This window comes from Oryctolagus cuniculus, chromosome 1 (genome assembly GCF_051225735.1).
Source record: "Oryctolagus cuniculus isolate XC-2025 breed Fujian yellow rabbit chromosome 1, ASM5122573v1, whole genome shotgun sequence".
Lineage (NCBI taxonomy): Eukaryota > Metazoa > Chordata > Mammalia > Lagomorpha > Leporidae > Oryctolagus > Oryctolagus cuniculus.
Window position 1 is genome coordinate 184,975,276 of NC_142867.1, and position 15,948 is coordinate 184,991,223.

Consider the following 15,948-nt stretch of genomic DNA (forward strand, 5'->3'; position numbering starts at 1 on the left):
CAGCACCAGCCCCAAGGTTTTTTCATAATATGCATTTCCATGAGTTTTTGGAGCTACCATTATGGAGCTTTTTATCTCAGCTCCCCAGAGATTTATTGGTGTTCCTCAGTTACAAAAAAAGTTATCTGAAATTTCTTTTCAGAGGCTTTATAATCTTGATTTAATTCTCATTAAAATGCCCATTTCTTGAGGAGATAGATATATTTGCATTGATATGAACATTATACAATGTGTACATGTATTGAAACATCACTTGGCACCCTGGGAATATGTACAATTTTATCTATCAGTTAAAAAATTTAAAGAAAGGGGCCGGCACTATGGCGTAGCAGGTAAAGCCACTTCCTGCAGTGCCAGCATTCCATACAGGCACCGATTTGAGCCCCGGCTGCTCCACTTCTGATCCAGCTCTCTCCTATGGCCTGGGAAAGCAATGGAAAATGGCCCAAGTACTTGGGCCCCTGCACCCAAGTGGGAGATCCAGAAGAAGCTCCTGGATCTTGGCTTCTGATTGGTGCAGCTCCAGCCATTGCAGCCATTTGGGGAGTAAACCAGTGGATGGAAGATTTCTCTCTCTTTCTCTCTCTCTCTCTCTCTCTCTCTCTCTCTCTCTTTCTCACTCTCTTTCCCTCTCTCTCTCTCTCTGCCTCTAACTATGCCTTTCAAATAAATAAATAATAAATAAATCTTTTTTAAAAATTAAAATGAGGAAGTAATATAGAGACAAATGCCTGTATCTATTTAAATCTCTTTCTCTCTCACACACATGCACACACACACACACATTCACACATCTTCCCAACAAGAGGCACACTTTCAATAGGTATCCAACAGCTGAGATCATTTTTGTTACTGTTATTGATGTAATGGATTTGTGAGCCAAGTTTTCTATAAAGGCTGCCTCTCAACCATATTAACTAGGAGTTGCATAAGAAGATCAAAATCAGGTACCTCTCTCTGGCTCTAACTTTCTCTTCAAGCATTGAAATCATAATTGTCATTTACTGAAGCACTTGTGCATCATTGCTTCCCTTTGAAAGAGTCCTCTGAAGTAGCCATTATTATCGGCATTTTACAAGGGAGGAAACTGAATTGGAGAGTTTAAGTAACTTGTCAGCATCATGCTGTTGTCTTCCAATAAGACTGTATTGTAATATGAAGGGACTTCAAAAACTTTGTGGGAAGATGTAATGAAAAATTAAGGGTTTTTTTGGTGCAAAAAATTTAAATTCATGTATTTTTTTTCATATTATTCCCTTTCCCATGGATTTTTTGAAGTTCCCACACAGAAGTTGAAGAGAAAGTATCAATGGCCTTAAGAGGGTAATAAAAAGAAAGTTACTCTTGAAAACGTATTAATTTGGAAGTACCAAAGAAGTCCAAAGACAACTACTTCTCTTTCTCTCTCTCCTTCTCTTCCTCTCTCTTCCACCCACCTCCAATCTATGTCTGGGCTTTTTGAATGTGATTGCAAATCTTTTAGAATTATGCCAATGAAATAGGTCCTCTTTATATTAATAAAAATTTAAATCAGCTCTTGTCCTGACTGTTGATGTACAATGTAATACTTTATCCATTTTAGTATTTTTTTTGTTCTAGTACTATTGGTTGAACTCTGTGATTAACACACAATTATTCTTAGGTGTTCAAATTTTAACTGAAAAGTGATCCCTGTTAAATATAAGAGTGGGAATAAGGAGGGAGGAGATGTACAATTTGGGACATGCTCAATCGGACTTGCCCCAAATGGTGGAGTTAGAAATGTGCCAGGAGATTCCAATACAATCCCATCAAGGTGGCATCTACCAATGCCATCTCACTAGTCCAAGTGATCAACTTCAGTTCACAATTGATCACACTGATAGGTCTAAGAGTCAAACGGATCACACAAACAAGACTAGTGTCTACTAATACTAACTGATAGAATCAAAAAGGGAGAGAATGATCCATCATGGGAAGCGGGATACACAGCAGACTCATAGAATGGCAGATGTCCTAAACAGCACTCTGGTCTCAGAATCAGCCCTTAAGGCATTCGGGTATGGCTGAAGAGCCCATGAGAGTATTTTAGGCATGGAAAGCCAAGACACTCTGGAAAAAAAAAAAAGACCTAAATGAAAGATCTCTGCAAGTGAGATCCCAGTGGAAAGAACGGGGCCATCAAAGAAGGAGGTACCTTTCTCTGAAGGGAGGAGAGAACTTCCACTTTGACTGTGACCCTGTCAGAATAAGATCGAAGTCAGCGAACCCAAAAGGCTTCCATAGCCTTGGCAACTCATGACTAGAGCCTAGGGAGATTACTGACGCCATAAACAAGAGTGTCAAATTGTTAAGTCAACAACAGGAGTCACTGTGTACTTACTTCTCACGTGGGATCTGTCCTTAATATGTTGTCCAATGTGAAGTAATGCTATAACTAGTACTGAAACAGTATTTTACACTTTGTGTTTCTGTGTGGGTGCAAACTGATGAAATCTTTACTTAATATATACTGAATCAATCTTCTGTATGTAAAGATAATTGAAAATGAATCTTGATGTGAATGGAATGGGAGAGGGAGCAGGAGATGGGAGGGGTGTGAGTGGGAGGGAAATTATGGGGGGAAGCCAATGTAATCCATAAACTGTACTTTGGAAATTTATATTTACTAAATAAAAAAAAGAAAAAAGAATACATTAAAAAATTTTAAAAATTAAAAAGCAAATCTTCTATTCAACAGCCAATTTTACCAAATCAGATATTTGTGGATAAATGAAAAAAATCTAAGTGGTTTTGTAATCAAAACCTTGCACTTATAATTTGGTAAGCCAACCGTGAAAAAACCCAAATACAAAATTAATGCATTAATGGTGTTTATGTTTTTATTACCCTATAATTATGTCATTCCTGTGATTACTTTCCTTTTCATGCTGGCCTATAAAATGTTGCTGCCTCAACCTGTTTTAAACATCTACATTTGTAGGATTAGAACTAGTGATGTTTTGCCAGTTTCCATGAAAGGGAAGCCAGATGCACTGCACCCGCCCCTTTGATAAAGTCTGTCATTAATTTGACATCTAATACTCTCAGATGTATTCTTTTTGGTGGAATTATTCTTGTCTTCAGATAATAGTGTATTTTTCTGTCATGAGAAACTCATTATGAAATTAGGTATCCTTACTTTTTTTTTTTTTTTTTTTTTTTTTTTGACAGGCAGAGTGGACAGTGAGAGAGAGAGACAGAGAGAAAGGTCTTCCTTTGCCGTTGGTTCACCCTCCAATGGCCGCCGCGGCCGGCGTGCTGCGGCCGGCGCACCGCGCTGATCCGATGGCAGGAGCCAGGAGCCAGGTGCTTTTCCTGGTCTCCCATGGGGTGCAGGGCCCAAGCACCTGGGTCATCCTCCACTGCACTCCCTGGCCACAGCAGAGGGCTGGCCTGGAAGAGGGGCAACCGGGACAGAATCCGGCGCCCCGACCGGGACTAGAACCCGGTGTGCCGGCGCCACAAGGCGGAGGATTAGCCTAGTGAGCCGCGGCGCCGGCCGGTATCCTTACTTTTATACTTTGGTGTTATATTAGCTATCCTCTTACTGTAAATATTAATTTTTTACACAGTTGACCATTTCTGTTTAAACTTGTTTATTCAAATAAAATTTTCCTGTCTTTTCCTTTGCTGTAAAATTCTTCATTCCCATGGCACTTTTCTCTTCTTCTCATTTATTTGTAATATTCCAGATACTGCCAAAATTTGCATAAATGCATGGAGACATAATTAAATCCAGATTTACTAAGATGTATGAATTAGTGGGTGATTACTTTATTTGGCACAGGATTGATTACAAACTTCCTGTAAATGTCAGGTTTCAATATGATAAGATTTCTAGAAGGCCATTTTTTCTAGCAAGTTTTTAGGAAATAAGTTTCTTAGCATGAGTGAGGTGCCCCATGTACGTATATTAAAACAAAAGAAGTCTTACCTAGCAAAGTTTGGATTTGTATCTGTAAACAAAAAAATGCTGGTAAAATATCTATTAATTTGAACCACATACTTCTTTTATCACTTAAAATATTTTTGAGTAAATAAAAATCTAATAATCTCTTTATATACACATTGAAATATATATAATGCATACATATATATATATACATTATATACATATATATACAAAATGTTTTCCTTCTGACCTGTATCCAACAGCACTCATTAGTATTCATTATTTTAATATAAGGAAATCCCTAACAAATGATCAGCCTGTGTTTCAGAATTTTTTTAAAAGATTTTATTTATTTGAAAGACAGTGTTACAGAGAGAGGTAGAGATAGAGAGAGAAAGAAGTCTTCGATCTGCTTGTTCACTCCCCAGTGGCCACAACAAGCAGAGCTGAGCCAATCCAAAGCCAGGAGTCAGGAGCTTCTGGTCTCCTACATGGGTACAGGAGCCCAAGCACTTGGGCCATCCTCCACTGCATTCCCAGGCACATTAGCAAGGAGCTGGATTGGAAGTGGAGCAACCATGACTCAAACAAGCACCCATATGGGATACTGGCACTGTGGGCCATGGCTTTAACCAGCTGTGCCACAGTGCCAGCCCCTCAGAATTATTTTTTAAAGAATACAAAGTTAAGAGGTAACCGTGGGGCTGGCACTGTTGTACGCCAGGTAAAGCTGCTGCTTGCAGTGGCAGCATCTCATATGGGTGCTGGTTCAAGACCCAGCTGTTTCGCTTACAATTCAGCTCTCTGCTATGGCCTGGGAGGGCAGTAGGAAAATGGCCCAAGTCCTCGGGCCCCTGTGTGGGAGATCCGGGTAAGTTCCTGGCTCCCGGCTTCAGAACCGCACAGTTCCAGCATTGCAGCCAATTGAGGAGTGAACCAGCAGATGGAAGTCTTCTCTCTGTGTGTGTTTCTCCTTCTCTTTCTGTGTAACTCTGACTTTCAAATAAAAAATAAATATTAAAAAAGTGGCAACCTACCAAATGAGAGAAATATTTGCATACTATACATCTGATAAAGGATTGATATCTAAAATATATAAGGAACTCAAGAAACTCAACAACAACAAAACAAATAATCCAATGAAGAAATGGGCAAAGACCATGAGCAGGTATTTTCCAAAAGATGAAATACAAATGGCCAAGAGACACATTGAAAAGAATGCTCAGGCTCACCAGCCATCAGGGAAATGCAAATAAAAACACCAATGAGGTTTCACCTCCCCCTAGTTAAAAATGGCTATCATCCAAAAATTTAAAAATAAATAAATAAATAACAAAAGCTGGTGAGGACGTGGAGAAAAGGTTACCCTAATACACTGTTTTGGGGATGTAAACTAGTACAATTGTTATGGAAGATGGAATGGAGATACCTCAAAAATCTGAAAACTGATCTACTATATGACCCAGCTACCCCTCTCCTGGGAATTTACCCAGAGGAAACACAATCAGCTTATGAAAGAGTTATCTGTAACCTCGTGTTTACTGCAGCCCAACTCACAACAGCTAAGCCATAGAATCAATCCAGATATCCACCAGTTGATGACTGGATAAAGAAAATGTATTACAGGAGCCAGCGCTATGGCTTTCCCTAGCTTTCCATATGGACACCAGTTCAAGTCTCAGCTGCTCCACTTCTGATCCTGCTCTCTGCTATGGCCTGGGAAAGCAGTAGAAGATGGCCCAAGTCCTTGGGCCCCTGCACCTGCTTGGGAGATTCCAGAAGAAGCTCCTGTCTCCTGGTTTCAGATTGACACAGCTCCGCACATTGCTGCCATTCTGGGGAGTGAACCATCAGATGAAAGATATCTCTCTCTCTCTCTCTCTGCCTCTGCAGATCTGTAACTCTGCCTTTCAAATAATAAAATAGATGTTTAAAAAATAAAAGGTAAGTTTCTTAAAAAAAAAAAAAACAAAGCCAATGAATAAACAGAAACAGCTTTATTGCCAATGTCCTTATTGGAATACAGTATCTAGAAGAGCCAGTGGGCCAGTGTTTTGGCATAGTGGGTTAAGTCAGTGTCTACAATGCCTGCATCCCATATCAGCATCAGTTCCAGTCCCAGCTGCTCCACTTCTAATCCAGATCCCTGTTAATGTGCCTAGGAAAGCAGTAGAAGATGGTCCAAGTACTTGAGTTCTCTGCCACCCATGTGAGAAACCTGGAAGAAGTCCCTGGCTCCTGGCTTCAGACCAGCCAAGTTCCGGCCACTGAGGCCATTTGGGGAGTGAATCAGCAGATGGAAGATTTCTCTCTCTCTCTCTCTCTCTGTGTGTGTGTGTGTGTCTTTCCCTCTCTCTCTAACTGACTTTCAAATAAAAAAAAGAGAAGAAAAAAGAGTCAACTAAGAAATTTCCTTGAGTAGAATTCAAGTTGTTCTGTTTTATTAACAAGTGAGAGTTTGGGGAGTGATGGATAGTACAGTATTGAATCTGGCTTTAGAAAAATTCTAGTCACTACCTTGTTTTCAACGTAGGGGATCATAGACATTGACTGACTTTGATAATATTTTATTCCTGTCTGTCTCTCTTGAATTAATAATTCAACCAAAATATGCCATGCCTAGGACTAAGTTAGGTATTAAGGAAAAAAATAAGCAGGTAACACTAAATCTCTACACTCAAAGAAGTGGCTTCTAACCAGACAGGAACATTAAAAGTTAGAAACGGCTTTTTAAGTTATATAAAATTTGTTTAGCAATTGCTCTTGGAAAATTCAATAGAGTTATAGAAAATACATATTTGTGCATATGAATAAATTATGCATACATCAAATTGATTTCCTCAGTTTTTATTTATTTTTTAAAGATTTATTTATTTATTCGAAAGGCAGAGTTACAAAGAGACAGAGGGAGAGAGAGAAAGAGATCTTCCCTCTGCTGGTTCACCCCCAAAATGGCTGCAATGGCCAGAACTGGGCCAGTTCAAAGTCAGGAGCCAGGAGTTTCTTCTGGGCCTCCCACACAGATGCAGGGGCCGAAGCACTTGGGCCATGTTCTACTACTTTCCCAAGCCTTAGCAGAGAGCTGGATCAAAGTAGAGCAGCAGGGACTAGAACCGGTGCTCATATGGGATGCCAGCACTGCAGGTGGTGCCTTTACCTTCTCTGCCACAGCACCAGCCCCTATTTCCTCAGTTTTTAAAAAGACTTATTTATTTATTTGAAAGGAAGAGTAAGAGAGAGAGAAAGGGAGAGAGAGGGAGAGAGAGAGAGATCTTCCATCTAGTGGTTGGATGGAAGTGGTCTTTGAATGCCCACAAGAGCCAGAGCTGGGCCAGGTTGAACCCAAAAGTCAGGGTTCCATCAAGGTCTTACACATGGGTGGCAGGGAACCAAGTACTTGAGCCATCATCTGCTACCTTCCCAGGAGCTCTAGCAGGAAACTGGATCAGAAACAGAGGAACCAGGACTCTAACCAGCATTCCAATATGGAATGCTTGTATCAGCTTAACTCACTGTGCTACAACACTCAATCAGGCTTTCTCAGTTTTTTAATAATAGCTATCATTTACAGAGTGCTTGGTACATACCTCATCCTATGCAAAGTACCTTCCAAATCTTATTTGATTTGATCCCCATAGTATAAGAGAAAGAAAGCTTTACCTTCATTTCACAAATGAAGAAAGTTATATTAGAAATCACATGAATAGTGAAGTCGATGAGGGATTTAACTCCAAACCTCCCTGACTCCAGAGTTACTGGCTCTTTGCTGTCACTTCCAACTGAACAGATAAGAAAAGCATGTCCTGTGTCATGTCATGTACTCTAAATTCCAGTGAAATCTTATTCTCAAGGAACTCTTTCACCTCCCAGTATAATCTTAACTTACATTGATTCCTCTGATCGCAGGATCAGGGGTCTATTTTCATTTGAGCTGATGCCAAGGGTAAGAAGAAGGTGAATTTTATAGCTCTTTACACAGCGTTGGAAGTATATATTTGTTTTGTTGCCATTGTTTTATTTGAAAGGCAGAGTTAGGGAGGGAGAGAGAGACATCTTCCATCTGCTGGTTCACTTTCCAAATGGCAGAAATGGCCAGAGCTGGGCCAGGAACCATGAGCTTCTTCCAAGGTCTCCCACGTGGGTGCAGGGGCCCAAGCAGTTGAACCATCTTCCTCTGCTTCTCCAGGTGCATTAGCAGGGAGCTGGATTGGAAGTAGAGCAGCTGGGACTCAAACCGGCACCCAGAGGTCCCAGGAGATGGTTTGACTTCCTACAGAAGAATACCGGCCCTGGAAGTACATATTTATCATTATAGGTCTTCCCTTTAGGCACTTACTATTTGTAAGGCACGATCTTTCTTTTCTCTCTGTTAATGTAGCCTATCATGTCAGACAAGAATGGGGACAGAATCTGATTTTGGAACCAACCATACAATAAGAAGGGCAGATATGACAGACCTGCCTATACTATTTGCAAAGCCTCAGGCAAAAATGCAAAGGGAAACCTCTAGAAAATGACCTGCCCCCTTTCAGTTTCCTTTCCCCATTCAATTCTATATCTGAGAGTCCTTGGCCTTTGTATGTGGACACTCAAGTCAATATATGCAAAATTTGTTCGTATCCTGTGCAAATAGACTCCTCTCTGCAATTGGTCATTTCTTAGATCTGGGGTGTGTCCAGATCTAAGAAATGGTATGCCCTCAGGAGAATGGGCCAGGGACATGCTCTTGCTCCCTGAGAACAGGACTTGGGACAGTAACCTCTGGGAACCCATGTCGCAGGCTTGGAAATGTAATGAGAAGCAGATCCAAAACTTCAACCAATGACTTTAAATGTCAAATCCAAGACAATTTCCATTGCAGTGGTTGTCCCAATGTGTTTCCTTGGAAATAGTAACAGATAATCCAGAATATTTCAAAGAAGCACATTCTCTCTTAGCTTTTCTCTTAGGTAAATCTGGGTTCTTCCTTTGAGCATCGTCAAGAGGTTCACATCAACTTTGTAACCTCTGGATCTCTGAACTCTAAAGCAAAGAATGGGGCTGATTGAGTGATAACAACTTTGTAAGAGCTTCTGTCTCTTGCAGAGCATGACTGTCAAAAGTGATGCTTGTTGTGTTGAAAGAAAATTGAAGTTTTGTTAACACCTGAAATCGGAGAGTTCTCCTTATCATACTAGGCCACTCATCCAAGTTGGTGTCTAGTCTGGGCTGGATTGTGGGAATGAGTGCTTTTGTTCTTAGCAATTGCAAAGATCAAACTGAACACCAAGGAGTTCTTACTATTTGTATCTCTGGGTTCTAATTAATTTTGTTTAAAGATTAACTTTATTCATTTAAAGCTAGTTTCTTTCATTTTAAACATGAAGGCACAGCGCTAAAATATGAGGAAGGAATAATATTAGTTTTCATGTTTTATTTTAATTCTCCTTGTGGTTGAAACATTCTCTAAATTGAAAAAGAAGATAGAATTTCATGTGAGCACTGCATTTCAGGCTCTTTGATTTAGTAACAACAAAATACCTTTGATTCATAAGAAAAAGTATAAAAATAGCAAAGATGAAATACATACAGTGCACTTTATTTTTAGTTACAGCACATAACATAAACTTTGAAATCTTAGCAATTTTGAGTGCAGTTTAGTAGTGTTAAGTATATTCACATGGTTGTGCCACAGATCTCTAGAATTTTTTATCTTGCAAAACTGAAACTCTATAACCATTGAAAAACACTCCTCATTTCCTCCCTCCTCATTCTCTGGTAACTGCCATTCTACTTTACGTCTCTACTAGTTTGACTATAGTAGGTACCTCATATAAATGGAATCATGCAGTATTTGCTTTTTTGAGGCTGGCTTATTTCACTTAGTATAATGTTCCCTGTGTTCAGTGATATAGTACAGTAGCAGGCTTCCTTTTTTTGAAGACACTGTATGTGTGTATACATGTGCAATTTATTTACTCATTCATCTATCATTGGACATTTGGATTGCTTCTACCACTTGGTTATTGTGAACAATGCTGTTGCAAACATGGGCATGTTAAGTCTTCACATGGCTCTCCAACGCCTTATGTGAGAACATCTATAAGCATACAGATTTATGTATTAAAAGTACACAATGAATTTTATTTATCAATAAATTTGTATTAAGTTAACCCTCTTTTAAGCAGAAGCTCAATCTTTTCCCTTGTATGCTGATTAGTAAGTCAGTCATTTTAGGTGAGAACATCTATTTATATCTATCTTGATTTTATTAATAAACTATTTGACAATAATCTTCCCTGGTTACCTTCAATGCAACTTGATGAAAATCAAATGCTTTTATCACAAGGAACATAATCTCACATACCTACCAATGATGTGGTTCTAAAAATATGTAGTTACATATATGAAGGATATAAACATAAATATTTGGTTTCCTGTATTATAAGCTAAGTACTTATTAAGTACTTAATTAAGTACTTTAATTATTGTTAATTAAGTACTTTAATTGTTGTTAATATTAATATTATTAAGTACTTTAATTATTGTTAATATTAATATTATTATTTCTTTTTATTTATTATTTATTTGTTATTTATTTACTTATTCTGTCTTATCAGAAAAGAGAAATACATAGGCACTCAATCACTCAAAAGGGTTTTCTTTGGTGTATTTTTTTTAACAAACAAAGAAAATCAGGTCCAGAAAATTTAAGTAAATTTATCCAAGCCTCCTTGGCTAGGAAGTAATTTAACTATCAGTGAAAGTTTGGCCAACCTTACTTTTCCTTAGCTGTTGCCTTTTATTTTTATAATTCAGCTAATGAAGTTCACACTTTTATTTTTATTTTATTCACCAATCTATTTAGATCCTAATTTACTGTTTCAAAGCCAGTAAAGGCTGGATAATGCTTGTTACCGTTTTTAGAGAGATGACATTTCTCATGTAATTTTTTACCTTTATATGTATATTTACGATGTTTTAAGGAAGTAACTATTTTCTCTGACATCTACCTGAAGTATCCAAAGGGGAATGAGAATGTAAAATATATATATATGTGGAAACAAAGTCCTAGGCTTATATTTCAGAACTGTGGATCTACATTTGTGAGCCTAATATACATGCTGCATTTGCTAATCACCATGGGATAAGTAAGCAAAAGTCTCTAAGTCTGTGTGTGGTCTGGGGCAGGACTTGGGCAGGTTTCTAGCTTTCCTCCAAATATTCCTGGCTGTACGACTTGTGCAAATCCCAGCGAGGTGAACTACATTTCTTGGCCATTTTTCATCCTGTTTTCAGTTCATCCTGGAGGCTAGTTGGAAGCTCTTGCAGAGGGTGCTAATCTTTCAAGCTTCCCTGCCCAGACAGTCCCTCGGCCCTTGTGAAAGCGCAAATCTCATCAGCTGAAGTAAGTCATATTTTCCTAGGGGAACCAAATCCAAACACTAGACCTTCTCTCCTAGCCTGTAATTAAATCTGGTGGGAAGGTCACCAGTGCTACTGGGTCAGGAAAGAAAAGAAAAAGGAAGTGAAAGAAATAGCAATTGTTTCTTGGCTGGCCCTGGTGCTTCTGTGAGAGGTAGGCTCTGGCAGCCACACAGTGGAGACCCTGTGCCCAGAATACTCGTGCTTGCTCAGGCTCTGCCAGCTGGCTCTGAAATGGTTCTTCCCAATCAAGGGTGTGCTTGCTCCCTGAGCACTTGAGATTGAAGTATTTGCTGGTGGTCTGTTTTGCCCTAAAAGACCTTTTTCCTATTTCATCATCTCAGATTATAATATAGCAGAGCTTCTTAACACTATAACATGCATCAGAAGTTATGTCAAATAGAGATTCCTGGACCTTGCCCAAGGATTTTGATTTAGTGGGACTAGAGTAGGGTCTGAGGATTGTGTTTCTTTTGATTTTTTTCTGATTTACTTATGTTCTCATTTTACAAATAAAAATTGTATATATTTCTCATATACAACATGGTACTTTGAAATAGGCATACGTATATGCATTGTTGGATGTCTAAGTCATGTATTGCCTTCCATAATTATTTTCTGTGGTGAGAACACTTAATATTGACTCTCATAGTCATTTTAAAGAATACAATATGTTGTCATTAACTATAGTCATATCATACAATAGATCTCTTGACTTACTCCTCCTAAGTGAAATTTTGTATCCTTTGATGAATATCTCTCCATCCTACCCCACCTGTGACCTCTGATAACCACCATTATACTCTCTTATTCTATGAGTTCAACTCTTTTAGATCCTACATGTAAGTGCGAACATACATTTTTCTGTTTGTATTTGGCTTATTTCACTTAACATAATGACCTGCAGTTCATCCATGTTGGTACAAATGTCAGAATTTTCTCTTTTTAAGGCTGAATGGTATACCATATTTTGTTTGTTTATTTTCTTCACTTTTTTTTTAAACCCATTAATGGATTCTTAAGTTCTCTCCATTTCTTGGCTGTTGCAAATTATACTGCAATGATCAAGGGACTGCAGGTATCTCTTCAATATACTGATTTCATTTCCTTTGAATATATATCCAGAATTGGGATTGCTAGTAGCCCTATTTTTTTTTATTTTTTATTTATTTATTTATTTTTTGACAGGCAGAGTGGACAGTGAGAGAGAGAGACAGAGAGAGAAAGGTCTTCCTTTGCCATTGGTTCACCCTCCAATGGCCGCCGCTGCAGCCGGCGCACCGCGCTGATCTGATGGCAGGAGCCAGGATCCAGGTGCTTTTCCTGGTCTCCCATGGGGTGCAGGGCCCAAGCACCTGGGCCATCCTCCACTGCACTCCCTGGCCATAGCAGAGAGCTGGCCTGGAAGAGGGGCAACCGGGACAGAATCCGGCGCCCCGACCAGGACTAGAACCCGGTGTGCCAGCGCCGCAAGGTGGAGGATTAGCCTATTGAGCCACGGCGCCGGCACAGCCCTATTTTTCATTTTAATTTTCTGAGAAAGTTTTGTAGTGTTTTCCATAATGGATATACTAAGAATTTGCACTTCTAACTCCCAGGTGATACAGATGTTGCAGATCCATAGCCACAACAGAGAGAAAAGATCAAGGAGTGATCCCTTTCCTGTTATAGCTGCCCAGGATGTCAGAGCGTAATTTTCAAGTTAATCATTCCTATTGTGTTAACTCAGGATTATCCCATTTTCATTCTTTCTCTTGCTGCTTATTTCCTATTTCTGTTTTCCCTCTAATTATATGACTTTAATGGATGATATGGGATATTTATTAAATTTAATAAAAGTGAACAAAATTTCCTTATTTGTGCTACTAAGTAATTAAACTTGAAGCTAACCACTTAAAGTTATACTCTGTTGCAGAATATGAAGAGCAGTTGGTACGCCAGACAAAGGCATCTTTGGGTAATGTCTGCCCATCTGAGTAAGAAACATTGGGATTAATGAGATTCAGATTTATGTCTCCTGCAGTCACGTGGGTTCCAAATGATGTTCCTGCATCTGACAGAGAATTTCCTTGATTCTATCTCATCTGTATTTGGTTTTGAATCAAATGCCTGGGGTGCTACCTCACAATGCTACTAGTTGAGCTTCTATCTGTTCTGTTTGGGCAGGAAGAAAAACAGAGAAAGTTAAAAGGATGTGGTTGGCTCACCACATCTTATCTCAAGGTGCATACCCCTGTGTTTAGGGTATAGTATGAGGAAGAGTGAAAATATGAGTCAGATGCCCTGAAAATATATTTCCCCCTAGAAAAAGAGAGATGTATATATTGACAACCCGTCACCGTTTTCCACCAGCCTTGGCTTACTACTAAATAACTCCTTTGCCCAGACACCTGTATTTATATATCCATTTATTTAGAACTATTTTAAGTATATCGGTAGTTCTTCTAGAATTCAGCATACTTAAGGCAGGCTATTTGCTGTGTCAAACTCTAAAAGCTTTATTTCCCATGCAGCCTATCTCTCTCCCAAAGAAAATTTAGTAGAGTGAACTTGAGTAGAAATGATGATATTAGAAAGATAATTTTAAATCTCCCATGATTTATAAAGAATTAAAAAGTTTTTAGCAGATATAGGCACTTTATTATTATGTATCCCTTGTCATACACTTCATGTTTACTGTGGTACACTACTGTGTCTGTGCGCTTCTTCAAATCATTGACTTTATTTGTTGATAGTCATCTTGGTGGCAACCACCCTTTTATGATGTGTGAACTTTTCGGACTTCCATTTCTCCTCTTCCTTTTCATTTCTCAAAAAATGTTTACCCACGTGTATTGAACTTACAAAAATCAAAGCCTTAAAGAGGGACCACTGATTTTGTGAAAGAAGGTTGGAGACTAAGGAGACATTATTATTAAAGGATGAGTCAGAATAGAAACAACTATACATTGCCTTTCCTGAGCAATTTGTTCTAAAATAGGGCAAAGGAAACTCATATAATTGAAAAAGGTAGAAGATAAACAAATCTATTTCTCTATCTCTGTCTAGCTAGCTAGCTAACCAGCTAGCTATGGGGGGGGGGGGGGGAGAGAAAGTTTTTAAAGAGCAGCTACAATTTTGGAAAAGATAGTAAAAGTAGTAGAGAAAAGAGGATTTAAATAATGTTTTGTATATTAAAAATAAAATCCTAGTTTGTTTTAGAGTCTGCAGTTCAACTTAGAATTGATATTATTACTTAGGCCCAAATTATTATTATTATTATTATTTTAGTAATCTATCATGCTGAGACTGAGCAGGGTGTCCTGCTTTTAAAAAGTTTGAATCCTACTCTTCCATGTGATGCAATAAATACTTACTGTGCTAGCATAAACCCTGATGCATGGAATCAGGGAAAAGTTAAGAATGCAGTTTGGCTTGCAAAATTTGCAACCTGGAAAAAGCTTAAGCTTAAGGAGAGGAAAAATACATATGATATTAAGAAAACTGGAGGGGCCAATGCTGTGGTGTAGTGGGTGAGGCCACTGCCTACTGTACCAGCATCCCATATGGGCTCCAGTTCAAGTCCCAGTTGCTCCACTTCTGATCCAGCTCTCTGCACTGGCCTGGGAAAGCAGTGGAAGATGGCCCAAGTTCCTGGGCCACTGCACTCTCATGGGAGACCTGGAAGTAAAGAAGCTCCTGGCTCCTGGCTTTGGATCAACTCAGCTCTGGCCATTGAAGCCATTTGGGGAGTGACCAATGGATGGAAGACCTCCCCCCCACCCCCCGCCTCTGCATTTTTGTAACTCTGCCTTTCAAATACTAAATAAATAAATCTTTAAAAAATGAACAGACACTTTAAAAAAAAAAAAAAAGAAAAGAAAAATGGAGTTCTTTCCACGGTAGAGGTGCATAGTGAAGAGAAGTAGTCAATGAGGTAGAAGGACAATCATCAGTGTGTCTCACAGTAAGGCAGGAGAAAATTTTAAGGAGTAGGAAGCCAGTTGTTTCCAATATGGCAGACAGGTTGAAACAGATAAGAACTCAAATACACCTCTATAATTTGGGATCACAGGGCACTATTCTTAAATAGAGCAGGTTCAGAAATTAACTAGGACTCAAGTCCATGTCTAGTAGTTGAAAATGAGCTGGGGGGCAGGTGCTATGGCGCAGTGGGTTAACACCCTGGCCTGAAGCGCCAGCATCCCATATGGGTGTCAGTTTGAAACCTGGCTGCTCCATTCTGATCCAGCTCTCTGCTGTGGCCTGGAAAAGCAGTAGAAGATGGCCCAAGTCCTTGGGTCCCTGCACCCATGTGAGAGACCTGGAAGAAGCTCCTGGCTTCAGATTTGCACAGTTCCAGCCATTGCAGCCAACTGGAGAGTGAACCAGCAGATGGAAGACCTCTCTCTCTCTGTGTAATGCTGATTTTCAAATAAATAAATAAATCTTTACTAAAAAAAAGAAAGAAAGAAAATGAGCTGGTAATGAGAAATGACTGGGGGATATACTTGTTCAGTATTTTAGGTAGGAATTGATGAAAAGGTGGTTTTTGAAGGTAACAGATTTAATGGATGGCATTATAGGCTAAGTGAGAACTGAAAATGTTTGCAAGCAATGGAAAAGAGCCTGGAGAAGTAGAATTTAAAGAT